This window comes from Podarcis tiliguerta (genome assembly GCF_965153285.1).
Source record: "Podarcis tiliguerta genome assembly, chromosome: 11".
Lineage (NCBI taxonomy): Eukaryota > Metazoa > Chordata > Lepidosauria > Squamata > Lacertidae > Podarcis > Podarcis tiliguerta.
Genome location: NC_139544.1, coordinates 29259331 through 29275987, shown reverse-complemented (window position 1 = coordinate 29275987; position 16657 = coordinate 29259331). Strand labels below are relative to the sequence as shown.

At 42.2% G+C, this 16657-nt stretch overlaps 1 long non-coding RNA gene across 4 annotated transcripts in view; it reads left to right on the top strand.

The window, feature by feature from the left end:
- Window positions 1-16657, top strand: part of LOC310660077 — a 463269-nt gene that overhangs the window by 4595 nt on the left and 442017 nt on the right. For all 4 annotated transcript variants that reach the window (XR_014503133.1, XR_014503134.1, XR_014503135.1 and 1 more), the window contains one exon: window positions 3212-3547. This is a non-coding gene — a long non-coding RNA (uncharacterized lncRNA). The remainder of the gene's footprint in view (window positions 1-3211; window positions 3548-16657) is intronic.

Here is a 16657-nt window from a genome sequence, read left to right as displayed (position 1 = left end):
GACCATGACTGGACCTAATGGTCAGGGGTCCCTTTACCTTTACCTTTTAAACCCAGCCTGAAAGTGCTAAACCCAAGACTAGACCAGAGTTCTGCTACATGGCATTTTATGCAGGAGCTGCTGAAATGGCAGACTTAGTACTCCATCGGAGAAGTTTCTCATGAAGTGCTTTTCATGGGCAAAAAACATGCACTAGATCTCGATTGCATGTGGACTACATAGAAAAAACAAGTTGTCCTTCTCTATTGATTCCAGAATAAAGTGCCATCTGTATATGCAGCCATAGATACTTTTTAAAAACACTTTCTGTAGCAGTTTGGAATGCAGACACATGTTGTCGTAGAGATGCCGTGCATTCCTGTGCAGACATTTTGAAAGAGACAGAAATTTCATTGAGGATTACAAATTTACAACCCTTCTTGCTTGCCCTGTTTGTACCCTGTGGGTTTCTACATCCTCCACAGTGATAGGTGTGACGGCATAGAATACACACACACACACACACGGTACTGGAATGCAGGTATATTGTATTTTTAAAATGTTGAATTGTGGAAGAAACAAGTACAAGTCGCCCACACTCATTGTGACCTCCTGCATAACTCTGCACACTTGTTTTCTTTTCCACTGCTCTCCTTAGCATAAGATGGGAAAGTGCATTGGTAACTCTTATGCTAATAAAGATAATGGGAAACGTTGGCTTTGTTTCCAGTCCCTTCTATAGATTCAGCAGTCTCCCTACTCTACATAAGCAGTTTGGCACTGCCGCTTAAAGTGCAAGTTCTTATTTATTTATTCGGTTTTACAATTTAGAATATTCGTTTATACAACCTTAAACTTTCAATGACTTCTCTTCTTCTCTTTCCATGGTTCGTTTTGCATAGCATAAATCCCTGCATATTTTATAGAAACGAAACAATTCAGTATTCCATTATTACTTCCACCAAAATTTATTTACACTGTTGAATTTATCTTAATTCTGCCAGCGTTTTCAAGTGTACACAATTTCTTCCCATATATTCATTAAACATTTTCCAATCTTCTTTAAACAAATGTTCTTCTTGTTCTCTTATTCTATAAGTTAGACCTGCAAGCTGCACATATTCCATCATTTTAAGTTGCCATTCTTCTTTGGTTGGGACCTCGCTCATTTTCCATTTTTGGGCTAACAAAACACAGGCCGCCGTAGTACCATATATAACTAACCTTTTTAGACACCTGGGAATTTCCTTCTGAATTATCTCCAACAGAAAGGACTCTAGTTTGTTTGTTTTTTTGAAAAGTGCTTTAAAACATTTTTTTTCAATTCATTATATTTATATTTGTTAATTATAAATTATTAAAAGTGCAAATTCTATTGATATCTACTCAGAAGCAAGTCCTGTTGATTCCAATGGGGCATTTTAAAGTGTGTACAGGACTTCAGCCTGAAGTTATTTATTTGTCTGAGATGGCTTCCTTACTCAACATAACTCTTCCCTTCCCAAAGTGCCAAAGTGCTCAGCTGGCCTGAAGCATTTAAAATATGGAACAGTCAAAAGTTGGGCAGGGTTAAAACACAGCTGATGGTGGCTGACCTGTTTACTGTAGGAGGACTCATTGCCAGGATTTATCATGATTTAAATGGCTCTTTCAGAATACTCTCCAGTTCTGATGTTAAATGTTAAAGCCTTTCTGTGGGAAATGTATACTGAGGGACAAAATAGAAAAGATCAATATCAAACTTTTGTGACTGACCAACTGTTGCCACCATAAAAGTCATTCTGAACCATTTTAATTGCTTTCCCCAGTCTCATTAAACAATTGTAGTGTTGCCTCGCCACCTTGTGGCAAACTCACAAAACTAATATTTCTCGTTCAACTCACACCACTTAAGATTTCATTGTACAGTGTGCTGGAATAATGAGAGTGGAATAAAATATATATTTAAAACTTGCAATTTGTGCAGGTTTTTTTTCTGCATAAAAAGATCATTTGCTGGTTTCTAAATAGAATAGATAAAGGGATTTCATGTTAATATATATGTGTGTGTGTGCGTGCCATTTATTACTTGTGCACACTGCCACCTGCTGTTATACTGAAAACAAATTGTTACATTTAGGTTTTATGAATTTGCCTACCCTGCTGTCCTCCATATGCTACTGGACTCAAACTCCCATCAGTCCCAGGGATGCTGGGAGTTGTAGTCCAGCAACCTCTGGAGGGCAATGGTCTGCTCAGTGCTGGTCTCCTCAACTTAAGCCTGGAAAGTCGATCCCCAGATTTAAAGACATTTTCCTGTACTTGGAAGGAAGCTCCAAGTCACTGGATCTTGCCTTCAAGAGGACATTGGATCAAGTTAGCCAATTCCAATTTTACAAATGGGGAACATGAAACTATGCTGCAGCAACTTGCCAAATGCAATTTTAGTCATTTGAATCCTACCTTTAAAAGTGCCTCTTCTCAGACCGACTCGTTTATGACACATGTATGCTGGCCTTAGGGACGCGGGTGGCGCTGTGGGTTAAACCACAGAGCCTAGGACTTGCTGATCAGAAGGTCGGTGGTTCGAATCCCCGTGACGGGGTGAGCTCCCATTGCTCGGTCCCTGCTCCTGCCAACCTAGCAGTTCGAAAACACATCAAAGTGCTAGTAGATAAATAGGTACTGCTCCGGCTTTGCCAGAAGCAAAGCTTACTGCTCCGGTTTGCCAGAAGCAGCTTAGTCATGCTGGCCACATGACCCGGAATCTGTACGCCTGCTCCCTTGGCCAATAAAGCGAGATGAGCACCACAACCCCAGAGTCGGTCACGACTGGACCTAATGGTCAGGGGTCCCTTTACCTTTACCTTTATGCTGGCCTTAGCTTTTGGGACTCGTCTGCCAGCTGTACTAGACAGGGATCTAGCTGGGAGAAGGGGACATTGTTCTGCGATCTCCTTTTCCCTGCTGTGTAATTCTAGGGAGCCATTGCAAGGTGAAGATGATGTCTTAGTCTCCACAAACCCCTTGCTTCTCATGTTCACCTTTTCCTTGGGGAAGGAAAAACTAAGAGACCAGGTGAAACCAGAGAGTTCTCAGACCAAGTTTACTTGCAGTGGTAACAGCAATATTTCTCTATAGATTGCCCAGAACAAGGTAGCTAGCACCCTTGTTAGTGAAATTAAATAAGCACTCCTTGCTGGAACCCAGGGTGCAACTGGCTGAATACAAAATAGATTTTTGTGTCTTGCAGGTCAAGATAACAAGAGAGAAAATCCCCTTATTGTGCTAAGTAGCGCACAGCTTTGAAGAGTAGCAGAGAAGCCATATAAGGTTTGCATTGTGACATCATCTCATCTGTATAACTGCCTACCTAGCTTTATGACATCAACGTATCTCTGAGAGCCAGTTATTTAGAGAAAAATCTACTGTCATATTCGGCTGAAAACTGCCTCCCCTGCAGTGCTGTCTCCTACTAATGCCACTTTCAGGGGCTATAAGCTACCGCAATAACTGAAATATCGCCTCTCTGCATATACCAAGGCCCTGAGATCATCGTGTGGTGTCAGAGGGATGGTGTCATGAACAGGTAGGACAATGGGAAGGAGGAAGTAGATCCTGGCGTGGGGTGTAGCTGGGACTGGGACACACCGGGGCAAGCTGGGGGTGGTGAAGGAGAGGTTGGTGTAGGAAGTACTCATGGGGTGATAGAAGATGGCAGGGGGATGGGGGTCAGTGTGCAGGAACCAGAGCAGTAGGGCCCATCAAGAGAGTCAGAGAGGCTCCTGTCTCCACAAACATGGCAGACTCTGAGGCATAGAGAGCAGTGGAAGGTATGCTCAAGGAGAATGAGACTGGCAAAGGCCTACAGCCCAGCTCCTTAGCTGTCCAGGTGGGGCTCACTAACTCTGGGAGGAGGTGTGTGATTCCTTAGCTGGAGTAGGCTCAGAACAGGTGAGGGTCACATGCCTCATCAAGCCCAGGTGCTGCAATCAGCATGCAAGGTATAAAACGGCAGCAGAGCAGAGGTTCTGTGTCTGCTCAACTGCCCATGCTGATGGACCTCAGCTTGGAAGCGCCAGGATCTCTACCGGCTGTGCTTTGATTTGGACTTTGGACACGTGGATTGACCGTGCATCGGGAGCTTGACGTACTGATTTGCTGCCAGGTAAGCCAGGGGTTCAAGACAGGTCGCAACACATGAGTGGGTCTTTTCTGCAGTGGCTCCCCATTTGTAGAATGGTCTCCCTCGGGAGGTTCAGCAGGTGCTTTCATTATCATCTTCTTTTTTGGTGATTACTTGTAGCCAAGTAAGATTGTCTTCCATAAACACGGATACTACACTTGATCTTAGCCAAAAGGCCGAGAAGCGATGTTGTACATTGTTTCTAAATTTATTGTTGTACATTGTTTTAATTGTCTGTTTTAACCGTATTTGCACAGCAGTTTCTAATGTTGTGAGTGTCCTCTATTTCAGAGGCTTCTACTCTGTAGCCTATTATAGTTGTTTTAACTGCAAGTCTTTTAGTTCTTATGCTCTTACAGTTGTTTTAACTGCGTGCCTTTGCTTGTTTTTAGTTCTTATCTTTTTTAATTATCAGTTTTTATCCATCCATTATCCATGTTTAATTTTGTATTTTATTCAGATGTTTTATCCTATGCCTGTTTCTTTGTCCTCATTTGCTCTAACAATTATCTGTTAAAAAAAACCCTAACTGCTACTTTATTTATATGCTTTTTTTAATCCTGGTCTGTGACCGTAATAAAGTTCATTCATTCATTCATAAACAAGGTTTTAAAAGTGAGTCCGTAAGTGACCATGGAGCCAATTCTGGAGCCGCAAGTCCTTCCACAGTGGGGACGTAGGTTTCCGGGCGGGAGTTGATCATGGTGAGGGTTTATCAAGTGTGCCTTCCTCTTAGCACATTTCTCCCTTTCGTCCCGAGTTCGAGTGTCTTCAAAACCCGTGAAACCTTTGGTAAAGGCTGTTCTCCAATTGGAGCACTTAAAGGCCAGTGTTTCCCTTTAGGCGCCAGGCAACAACCTTCCTCTTTAACCAGGCCTTTCAAAATGTGTTGTGGTTGGGGGGGGATTATTGGGTTGTCTTTGTTTTTATTGTGTTTTTGTGCTGTGATCCGCCGTGAGATCTACGAGTATAGGGTGGTATATAAAACTACTACTACTACCTAGGGGGAGATTTTAAGCAGAAAAATGACAGGAAGAGTGCTTTCCAGATCAAGGTCTCACAGCTTCTTTCTTCTAAAAGTTGTATAGTTACTTATCTTTTTGGCTCCTTATCTCCTTGTCTCACATAACTCCATATCCAACATTTCTCAGATGTGTTACGGAAAAATCTAGGTGCAAGGCTGCTCAGTCACCCAGCTCATTGGGCAGAGCCCACGGGTCCCTGTGGAATAAAGGAAGGAGTCCAGCCACCAACCAGAGCAAATAGCTGTAGACCAAAGTTTATTGCGCAACCGGTTCAAAGAGGAATTTTGAACCCCGAGGATGGGGTGACAAGGACTCTTAAAACTTTCCCACCATATCCCAGAATACAGTTCGTACAGCATCATTGATACATCACTGCTACATCACTGACGTGTCACAAAAGGGGAGGGGTAGGCAGGGGTTACACTAGTTAAACCTTGGCAAACATGTCCAGACAAGTCCTTGGTACAAGATTAGCATAAACAGACATGTCAGGGCAAGACCCAGGTATAAGATTAGCATAGGCAAACACCTCTGAAGTCCCACCACCCAAAGTACAATAGAACTTCCTTTGCATGTCTGGACCCCTTGGCAAGTCTGGTGATGGGATTAGGCTTTCCTTGACCAACAATCAGCTCAGCAATTGTCACCTCTGGGCACTTCCTGGAGTCCCTTTTCCAAGGGCAAAATAGCGTTGGAATGGAGGAAACTGGCAAAGGAGTTGATTTTATATGATTTTTAAAGCTAAGTAACTTCCCTGAACTGTCAAGTCGAAATGATGCACTTATACATAATATATGTAACATTTAACAACTTTAAAGATCCCCCCCCGTAATTTCCGTAACAGATGAAAACAGAGATATTCTAAGGAAAAGTAGGACATTCTAGGATCATATCAGAAACTGGGATGGCTTCTGCAAATCCAAGACTGTTCATGGAAAATAGGGACACTTGGTGGGTCTGGTGTACGCTTTTCTTCTTGATTTCCAGCTCTGATCTGTAGAAAAGAGGACAATTTAAAGCTAAGGAATCAGAATATCTTGTGAACAGCCCCATTCCTCCTGCTACTGCATGTTCAGGCAGTGCTGTTTTATACTTTCCTGCATTTTTGTAGAATCACAGCAGCTATGGGAGTTATCAATATTCCTCAATGGGGGCTGACAGTATAGGAGTTTGCTTTTGCTCTGTGATTGCACTTCTCAGTGTCTTATGACATGATGTAGCCATGAGATTACATTAGCCACAAACTTTGCAGTACTCTCTCAATTTAATTTAATTGACAATGACAAAAATAAAATTCAAATGATCCCTTGATCCCTCAGACTCCAGGAAAACGAGTAATTTGTAAGCAATACTGCGTTTGGAAATATCTGGGTGTTGTGATTGTATACAGCCCCACCCACATCAACCATGTGGGGTCTTAACACCAGCATTCCACCCAATACTCTCTCACTCTGGCTGATGTGAACTGCTCAAGGTCTCACGCGGATGTTATTGCAGACTTCTGGCCTCTGAAATTGTAGATGTTCTCTGCCATTAAGTTAGGGCTCATCATGAGATGGTAGTGATACATAGTTGATGACTGTTAATATTGTCAGGATACAACCATCTAGTGAGTTTTAGAGGCTTCCTCGTGGGACTTTTCCATTTCCTTAATTCTTGCTACAAGGACTCAGCAAATGTGACTTCCCTTTGCGAAATTTGCCCTTTCCAGAGCCTCCTTTTCCGTGGTGGGGCAGATCTCATTGCATTCATATTGGTGGGGGGGAGACCAACCTCAATATTTAGTTCATCCTCTATCACCCCCCACTCTCTGCAAAGCAATTAGTTCCTTTTTGAACCTATATACTTAAAAAAAGAAATTCATACACTGAACCTTTTTGAACCTATACACTTAAAAATGCAGTATTAACTAGTATTGAGTGCCACCTTGTGGTTGAAGTCAGGTAAGAGTTGTAAGTAGACCAATTTCTAAGAAGCACTGTTAGCCTAACACTAGAACAGAATAACCACATCAATGAATACAACAGAAATAAGCACATTTCTCCTCAGTCTGTTGCGTCTAATCCTGCAAAATGATGTATTCTGCCCAGCATTTAACACTTCAGTTTGAATCAGAGAGCTAAATACAAGGTATAATATTCCTTCTCCCCACACCCTTAGTGTCGTGAAAAACAAAATCAGCATAATATAGACTGTGACAAAAGTGATCTGGCAAACTTGACAGCTGGGCCTGAGAAGCTGTCTGTCAAGTGAGAGTGAGGGATAGACTCCTTAATAGAATCTAAGGGTGGTGTTGGGCTCACTGACATTTTGGACTTGTTAGCTGGAAGAGAAGGCAGTCCGCCCAAGAAACAGAAGTTAAATGATTTCCTCTAAGCCTTTTCTTGAAACATGCATAATTCTCATAATTCTTAAATGACTACTGAGTATGAATAAGGTAGCTAGAAATTATAATTAGTTTGTTTCTTGGTTTTGAGGGTAGGTACACTATATCCTTATTTTTCATCTGCAAACATTTGAGTCTACAGTGGTACCTCGGGTTAAGTACTTAATTCGTTCTGGAGGTCCATTCTTAACCTGAAACTGTTCTTAACCTGAAGCACCACTTTAGCTAATGGGGCCTCCTGCTGCTGCCGCGGCGCCAGAGCATGATTTCTGTTCTCATCCTGAAGCAAAGTTCTTAACCCAAGGTACTATTTCTGGGTTAGCGGAGTCTGTAACCTGAAGCGTATGTAACCCGAAGTACCACTGTATAATGTGGGATGCTCCATTTGGGGAGTTAAGTAAAACTATAGTTTGCCTCCTGCTTGGAGAAAGCTTTCCCTGCCATCCTCCTCTGTGACATCTTACCCTTGACAAAGCTCCCAGCCCACCTAGAGAAATGTGCCCAAACAGGGCAGTATTAATTCATCAGAGTCTTAATGGTTTTTAAAATCTGAAATATCATAATCATATCTGAAGAAGTGTGCATGCACACGAAAGCTTATACCAGAAAAAACTTAGTTGGTCTACAAGGTGCTACTGGACTTATTTATTTATTTATTTATTTATTTATTTATTTAGACTGCGTCAGACCAACATGGCTACCTACCTGAATCTGAAATATCACGTCTGTTAGACTTTGCAAAACAACTGTATGAACAGTTTTCTCATTTGCATTTTGGCAATAGAAAGTGTAAGCACAATAACTTTTTAAATTTGTGAACAGGTATTATTACTAGGTATTATTACCTAGCATTTTCCAGCACACTTTCTGTGAAGGTTATCCAGGACAGCTAATATGTCGAGGCTGCATGTTGGCCAGCAATGCTCCTTACAGTATCTCTACCTTAGGCTGTCCATACATCTTGCTCTGTTAGTTGAGTGCTGTTAGAGGATTTGTTTGTTTCCAGTGGCTTGATGTTGTCATCCCAACTGATTGTGAGCATATGCCATAAACTATTTGTGATTATTATGGCTTTCCACCCCTGCAAGTATCAGTTTACGGAAACATGTCTTTGGCAAGGTGTCTGGGTTTCAGTGGTTGTATTTCAGCAGTTACATCAGTCTGAAACTGTTCATGGTTGGATGTGTTTAACCACATGTGAAAATATGACTCACGGTTTGAATTTTCCGTGTTTTAATATATTTGTGCTGCTTGCATGGCTGTTGGGCCACTCTGTTGTATTCTATATGCAAGTCACAAGCCTTTGTTAAATTCCGTGACCCTTGGACTTTTGAAAAGGAAACACGGACCACGTCTTTTTGTATTTTCCTGGAGCTGGGCTGAAGGGACAGGTCCTAGGCAGTAGGGTTCAGAACCTTGCCCAGCAGCAGGACAGAGGGTTCAGGCCAGGATCAGCCTGTTGGGGCAGCTTAAAGGTAAAGGTACCCCTGCCTGTGCGGGCCAGTCTTGATAGACTCTAGGGTTGTGCGCCCATCTCACACAAGAGGCCGGGGGCCAGCGCTGTCCTGAGACACTTCCGGGTCACGTGACCAGCGTGATATCGCTGCTCTGGTGAGCCAGAGCCGCACATGGAAACGCCGTTTACCTTCCCGCTAGTAAGCGGTCCCTATTTATCTACTTGCACTTTGATGTGCTTTTGAACTGCTAGGTTGGCAGGCGCTGGGACCGAACAACGGGAGCGCACCCCACCGCGGGGATTCAAACTGCCAACCTTTCGATCGGCAGGCCCTAGGCGCTGAGGCTTTTACCCACAGCGCCACCCGCGTCCCTTTGGGGCAGCTTAGGGGAATCCTTTTGAAAAAAGTTCTGCCAGTAGGAAAATAAAGCTAAAATTCAGTTAGGAGCAAGGACAGCATATCGTAGTGCTGTAGCCTGGGTTGCCAGTGCCCAGACCACATGGGAGAAAGAGCAAAACGGACAAACTACGCATGCACATTCAACTACCTAATGACGTCCACATCACCAAGGGGATTGCAGCTGCAGAGATAAGAAAAGTTGTTCCATTGTCTGGAGAGCTCACTTCCTTGTTTGCATGGAGAAGCTGTTTTCAATGGGGTCCAGCGGCTGAAGCGCACAGCAGAATTGAGGCAGCACCAGGTGTTGAAATTTTGCGGCACTAGCAATTTTGTGCCCGGGGCAACCACCCCTTTGCCTCCCTCACGCTACGCCACTGACATATTGTACATTATCAATGTCAAAATCCTATCTAGCACCTTTATATGTTACATTTTCTGTGTGATCTCTTGTTACCAGTTCCCAAGGGGACAATGATTTTAAAAACAAAAAAACAAAAACCTTAAACATTTGCTGTGTGTGTATACAACCAGCAGTGCAAAATTAACTAAACTTACATACTAGAAACTTGGCAACCAAATGCTTGGCAGAGTTGTACCCAATGCCTATATATCTATATGTAGGATATATAGAGTTTGGATACAGTGGATTTATCCCTCTGTCTCACCCCAGTGTTTGTGGGCCGCAGAATTGTTAGGCGTGCAAAATTTTCCTGGGAGATTGCAGATGCCTTAGGCAGTCGAATGTGCATGCATCCTCTGTTCCTTCATATTGCTACAATTCAACAACTGCCCTGCTCTTCCCCCATCTCATTTGCTCCTCTGGGGTTTCCTACCTGAAACATGGGAGCCAAGACATGGCACCCATGGTCTCTCCTTTTGCTCAAGTTTCTGCCATCTGTTCTCTAACACTCTGTCCCCCTTTCTGTTTTCTAGAGCTAGGGATGGGCAAAGAAAGAACAGAGCAGTGACCTCACAATCCTATCAGCCAGTAGGGAGCATTTCATCCTTCCTGCTGGACCTTATAGTTTTCAGCTATCATTTCAGTACTTTTTAATGAAACCTATAACCAGGAGTGTAGCGTGGGGGTGCTAGGGTGGCCATGGCACACATTTTTGAGGGAGTGCAAACCAAGGGCTGTGCTGGTCAGCTGGGCTTCCCCCTGTATGGATGGGCAGGCAGCTCAGTATGTCCCCGCTTTGCTCTGGTGGGGATGGAGTTGCTCTGTCAGCATCGGCAGTGAGGGCTGGGATGGTGCCCCGTGTGTACATGCCCTCGTCCTAGGCACCAGCAACCAACGCTACACCACTGCCTGTAACCAGCTATTGGACCAATTGTTCTTTTCTTCTGTAGGTTTGACGGAGTAACTTGACAAAAAATTATATTCAAAATTAAGGAGATTACCCCTCCCCCCCATTAGGAAAATAGTGCAGCGGGAAAGGCTTAAAGCACCCAGAACTAGGGCCTGATCCAAATTGGGACTCTTCATCCCCACCCCACTAAAGAGTTACCACAAATGTTTAAAAATCCATGCTGGATACTATTCATAGATGTTTTGTGTCATGTTTTGTTTGGCCCCTGTTCAGAGAGCAGTTGGACATTTCCCCCCCTTTCGGCCATTATATAGCATCTTTCCCCATTCAGTTATTTGCACTAATTTGCTAGTACGGTTGCCAAAGTAAAGTCTCCTGGATAAAAGAAAAATGCTCTATACATTTGCTCCCCAACTTATTTTTCCACCCTAGACATTTAGTAATAAATAGTTAATGCTTGATTCCATATAGCAGCTGGATAAATGAGAAAATGGTTTGACTCTCTGATGTTGCTATCTTCCCGTGCATTTCCCATCTCCACCCCTTGATGCTTCATTTAATACATATATCAACTGCTTTAGGGTAAGCCCTTGGGTTTGCAAGTAAATTACAGTAAATCACAAATAATTGGTATTCACCACTCCAATAGCAATTTCACACCATGGCTAAGCCCTGTTACATTTTCCCCAAAGGGTTTCAAGTACCTTGGAATAGTTATCCCATCGTCCATGCAAAGTATTTCAAAACGACTCATTTTCTGAATGTTAAGTATTGTGGCATTCTATGATTTTTTTTTCCATCCTCCCCCTACTTAATATTTCCCATGAGACTGAAAAATACTGAAATTCCTCTGAGTTTTGAAAAGGGTGGATTTTAATTAACTGCCCAAGAGAAGTTTTACAGCATGGACTGTTTAGGCTCAAGTGGTGTTAATACATTCCTACATAACACCTTCATAATGGTTTCTTCATATTAGTTTCAAAGAAGGCATGTGAGTCTATATAACTCTTGCACTATTTAATGAGGCTTTTTTATTCTTACAAGTTATTTGAAAATATTTTTTCTATGCTATTTCTGGCATATAATATTTTTTTGTACTCACAATTCATTTTCATAATCACCTCATAATCATTTTCATAATAATCGCCACATATTTGTGTTGAAAATGTTGTTTGGAATTATGAAATGCCACAGATAATTATGGAAAGCCTGAGGTGTGTGAATTGAATTTTGAAACTGCTGTTGGGTGGCGACTCCCTTGCGATCCCTTCCTCATTCCACAATCATACAATCCATTGGTCTTCACCTAGTGGGTCACAGCCTGACAGGTGGGGGATTCTCAAGGCTAGGGCAAAATGCATTCCACCAAATCTCTGTATCTAGCTCATGGGAGGCTCCTTAGGCAATGCTCCTTCACTAGACCTACTCCATACACCTGTCAAATAAATTTGCCTGGCTGTGACATGTCCTTGAATTGTGCCAATGCCTGGATGGAGAGGTGCTCGCAAGTGCAGAAACATCTAACTGAAATGCAGAAGAGTCACATTCATTGTTCCACCCACCTTTGCCTCTGGTCAGCTTCACTAATGTGTAACCCCGAAATTTTGGATCCCCTCTAAATCGGTGCCCATGTTTTGTGCTCATTTTGTGGCACATTTAAGATTAGCCAATTCAGGCTTCAAGACTTATCTGGGAGTCATCCTCATGGAACTTAGTGGGGCTTACTTCTGAGTGAGGTATGCAAGACCGGATCTAGGTTTGATGAGGCCCTAAGCTATTGAAGGTAATGGGGCCCTTTATATGTCCAGCTGTCCTTTGTCAACAACAAATTGTCACTTTTTTGTGTGTTGAGTATATTTTTGTTGTTGCTGTTTAGTCGTTTAGTCGTGTCCGACTCTTTGTGACCCCATGGACCAGAGCATGCCAGGCACTCCTGTCTTCCACTGCCTCCCGCAGTTTGGTCAAACTCATGTTCGTAGCTTCGAGAACGGTGTCCAACCATCTCGTCCTCTGTCGTCCCCTTCTCCTTGTGCCCTCCATCTTTCCCAACATCAGGGTATTTTCCAGGGAGTCTTCTCTTCTCATGAGGTGGCCAAAGTATTGGAGCCTCAGCTTCACGATCTGTCCTTCCAGTGAGCACTCAGGGCTGATTTCCTTCAGAATGGATACGTTTGATCTTCTTGCAGTCCATGGGACTCTCAAGAGTCTCCTCCAGCACCATAATTCAAAAGCATCAATTCTTTGGCGATCAGCCTTCTTTATGGTCCAGCTCTCACTTCCATACATCACTACTGGGAAAACAATGGCTTTAACTATACGGACCTTTGTTGGCAAGGTGATGTCTCTGCTTTTTTAGTTGAATATATGCTATATGGTAATTTATGGACCTAATAGATATCTAAAGCCATTTCATTTGTTTTTTATCTTGTATTTTGGAAAATCGTACATCGAGGTTTTTTTCCTTTACATTTTTTGGGGCCCGCCAAGAGAGTGGGACCATAAGCTATAGCTTGTTTAGCACATACGTAAATCTGGCACTGGACGTATGGTTATTGTGACATTAACCCGCAGTAGAAATTGTGGCAGCAGGGACCCCTCCTAGACCAAGGTTAGACATTTTCCAGTTTATTTAGGCACTAACTACATGTACAACTCCAGTACTTTTGTGTCTACATTTTTGCAAGGGAGGTGGGTGGGAAGAAAACCAGTACACGTGACCTCCTTGGCCATAGGCCTCCCCACCAGGTTCAGGGGCTGCTAGCCATTACTGAATAAAGATTTGTTTTGCTAGCTTCTGGACAAGCACTTCCTCTTCTAAGCCTTTCATGGTGGTTGAGACTAGCATACCCCCCAACCACCTTGTTTTAGGGAGGACATTCCGGAATTGCAGAAGCCACCTGAAATTGATCCCAACTGGATTCCGAAATGTTCTGTTATCTGGCCTGTCAACCTAGTGTGAGTTAGCTGGCTCCTGTGTGAGCTCAGGACCACAAAACGTTCATTTTTTGGCCTTGCACTCTCCTGCGAATCTGCTGGTTCCCATGAGAGATTGGAACCCCAAAATGAGTCTGGCAATTTTGATCAGCAGTATGGAGAGTATGGATTAGGATCTTTCCAATTTTTGAATCCATGAATTCAGATACGATATTTTAAAGTCTGTTTCCCCAAGCTCTTTCCTAAGTTCCAGGGTATATTGAACTTTGAAAGCATAGGCTGAAACCAACTAGATTTAGATTCCATTTTACCCACTGAACTCAAGCTTCCATGTTTTGCTACGAGAAACACTTTTATCAATCAACCACATAGATTAGCTCAACAACCCTGGGAAAGAAGGCCTTCGTTTTTCTTTCGTGCTTTCAGAGCAGAGATTGGTTAGAATGAAATCAACAATAAGATTTCAAAACAAATCCTCTAGCAGACTCTGGTATGAGGAAGAGAGATTCAAGGCCTGTCACTACTAGCAGGAGATAATCTTACAGGGTAGGAAGAAGAAAGTGCTTTACTTGCAGATGAAAGAGGAATGCCTGCTGTGAAGTATTATATAAATGTTGAAGATGCTGGAAAGATGCCAGAACTCCTTCGATATACAGACTAGAGCCACAAGACACACAGCTGCACTCCCACTGAGTGGTTTAGGGGGAAACCATCCAGGAATTGTACCAAGAACAGCTACAGTAAGTGTTAGAAGAAGTCTTTCATGAAAAGAGTCAGAATAGAAGACCATTCGTATATTGTATTTATAACACCCACTGGCTTGCTGTCATTCAAAGTAATGACAGTTTAACGAGCGTCTGGGATACTAACTCGAGGAATACCAAGGCAAATTCATTGCTTTTAAGACTCTGACACACACACACACACACACACACACACACACACACACTACAAGCATGTATCAGTTTAATATTGCTAACACTTTAGACTGTCACCCAAAGAATCCTGGAAAATATGGTTTGGCAAAATGCTAAAAATTCTGATTTAGAGATTGCTAGTCTCCCCACCTTTAAAACATAAATAAGAAAAATCAAGGTTTGAAATTGGGAACAGTGAGTGTTAAACAGCTTGCTCTGTGTGAATATGTACTAATACTATCATCAGCAATAGAAAGGTCATGCAGTTGTGTAACAGAGCACAATTTTACCAGTGTGCATTTTTAAATCAAAGTATTAAAATGCATTTGCTTCTTTTCCGATAAACGGAAGAAGATAAAATAGGAGGGGAAAAAGATTTGGGGGAAGGAAGAAGGAGGACCAAATATTTTCAGACATGAGAAGGAGAAAGGGCCACTGAAAATGCAGTTGGAAAGAGACGAAGACCAAGAGAGATAATGTCATGGAATCTCCAAGAGGGGAGGGAACTGATGAGGGTGGGAGATTTTTTCTTAGTAGATTTAGCAGATCGAGATACAGTGGTACCTTGGGTTAAGTACTTAATTCATTCCGCAGGTCCGTTCCTAACCTGAAACTGTTCTTAACCTGAAGCGCCACTTTAGCTAATGGGGCTGTGCCGCTGGAGCACGATTTCTGTTCTCATCCTGAAGCAAAGTTCTTAACCCGAGGTACTATTTCTGGGTTAGCGGAGTCTGTAAACCTGAATTGTCTGTAACCTGAAGTGTCTGTAACCGGAGGTACCACTGTATTGTCAGAACCATGCAGATGATGCCAGACATTCAGTCTGTATCAGATTACTCTTTGTCGTATTTCTTAGTGGTCTTGCGTTTTTTTTCTGGAATGTAAATTTTATAAATATTTACGTATTAAACTGAAGCTTGCACCACTTTAAAGACTAACAAATTGATTTTGGTAGAAGCTTTCACTCAGTCCATTTCATCAGATCATAGAGTTGGAAGGGACCATGAGTAGGTGAAAGAATAGTATCCATAGGGTTTTATGAGGTATATTGAAAGTTGGATAAATCTCACACATGGCTAATTTGATCAAACAAGGGTCTTCCAGGAACTGCCCTCAAACATATCACTGGTACACATTTATATTTTTTGTGCAAGAAATGATATGACCCTGAATACAGTACTGTTCTTTTATTGCAATGAAATGGGCTACATTTTCTACAGCTTCTGAGAAACTAATTAGGCCAAGGAGTGTAATATCTGGTGGAGGAAGGAAAGAATGTGCATTTGAATTATAAAGAAATTCACTTCCACTCTTTTGTGATCATGCTATAATAAATTGTAGTGATTACAATAACCTATAAGAAATGAACAGAAATAGAATTTCAGAGCTTAGGCTCTCCCTTTTTGTCTCTATCTCTCACACATTTCATATTTCTGATTAGGTAGTGTTCTCGCAAGTAATCGTTTTAAAGGCATACATTCGTTTAATCCATAAATAAATCTCAACAACTTTGCCAAAAAAAGTTCAACAACTTTTCTGTCTGGATTGTTGCTGTTTGAAATATAGCAACCCTACACACCAGAAATAATCTCGTGTACTTTGTATGACCAATCCAAATCACAAAATAGACCATTTTTAAATATATCTAACCAATTCATGGAAAAGAGAGGACTTGTTCATAAAACAGCTAAACTGCCCAGTGAAGATTGGATGCAGGATGGTATAGAAAAATAAAAATATAATAATAATAACAATAAATAATCTAGGTAGGCAATGCAGAAAATGCAGGCTAAAATAATCCATATATGAAAGCAGAACCTGACGGGATTCACTTTCTAAAGGTCCCTTTGCCAAGGTGCCACAAAGCTAATGGTGTTTAGTACCTAATAGGAGTGTTTCCAACAAGATCTAGAAGTAAGGGGTTGGACTATAATGTATAAACTGTCCTATTTAAATTACCAATCTGAAGTGTTTGGCAGTGATTGTGAGGTTCTTGCAGGGAGTACAAGTACAGTGGTGCCCCGCAAGACGAATGCCTCGCAAGACGGAAAACCCGCTAGACGAAAGGGTTTTCCGTTTTGGAGG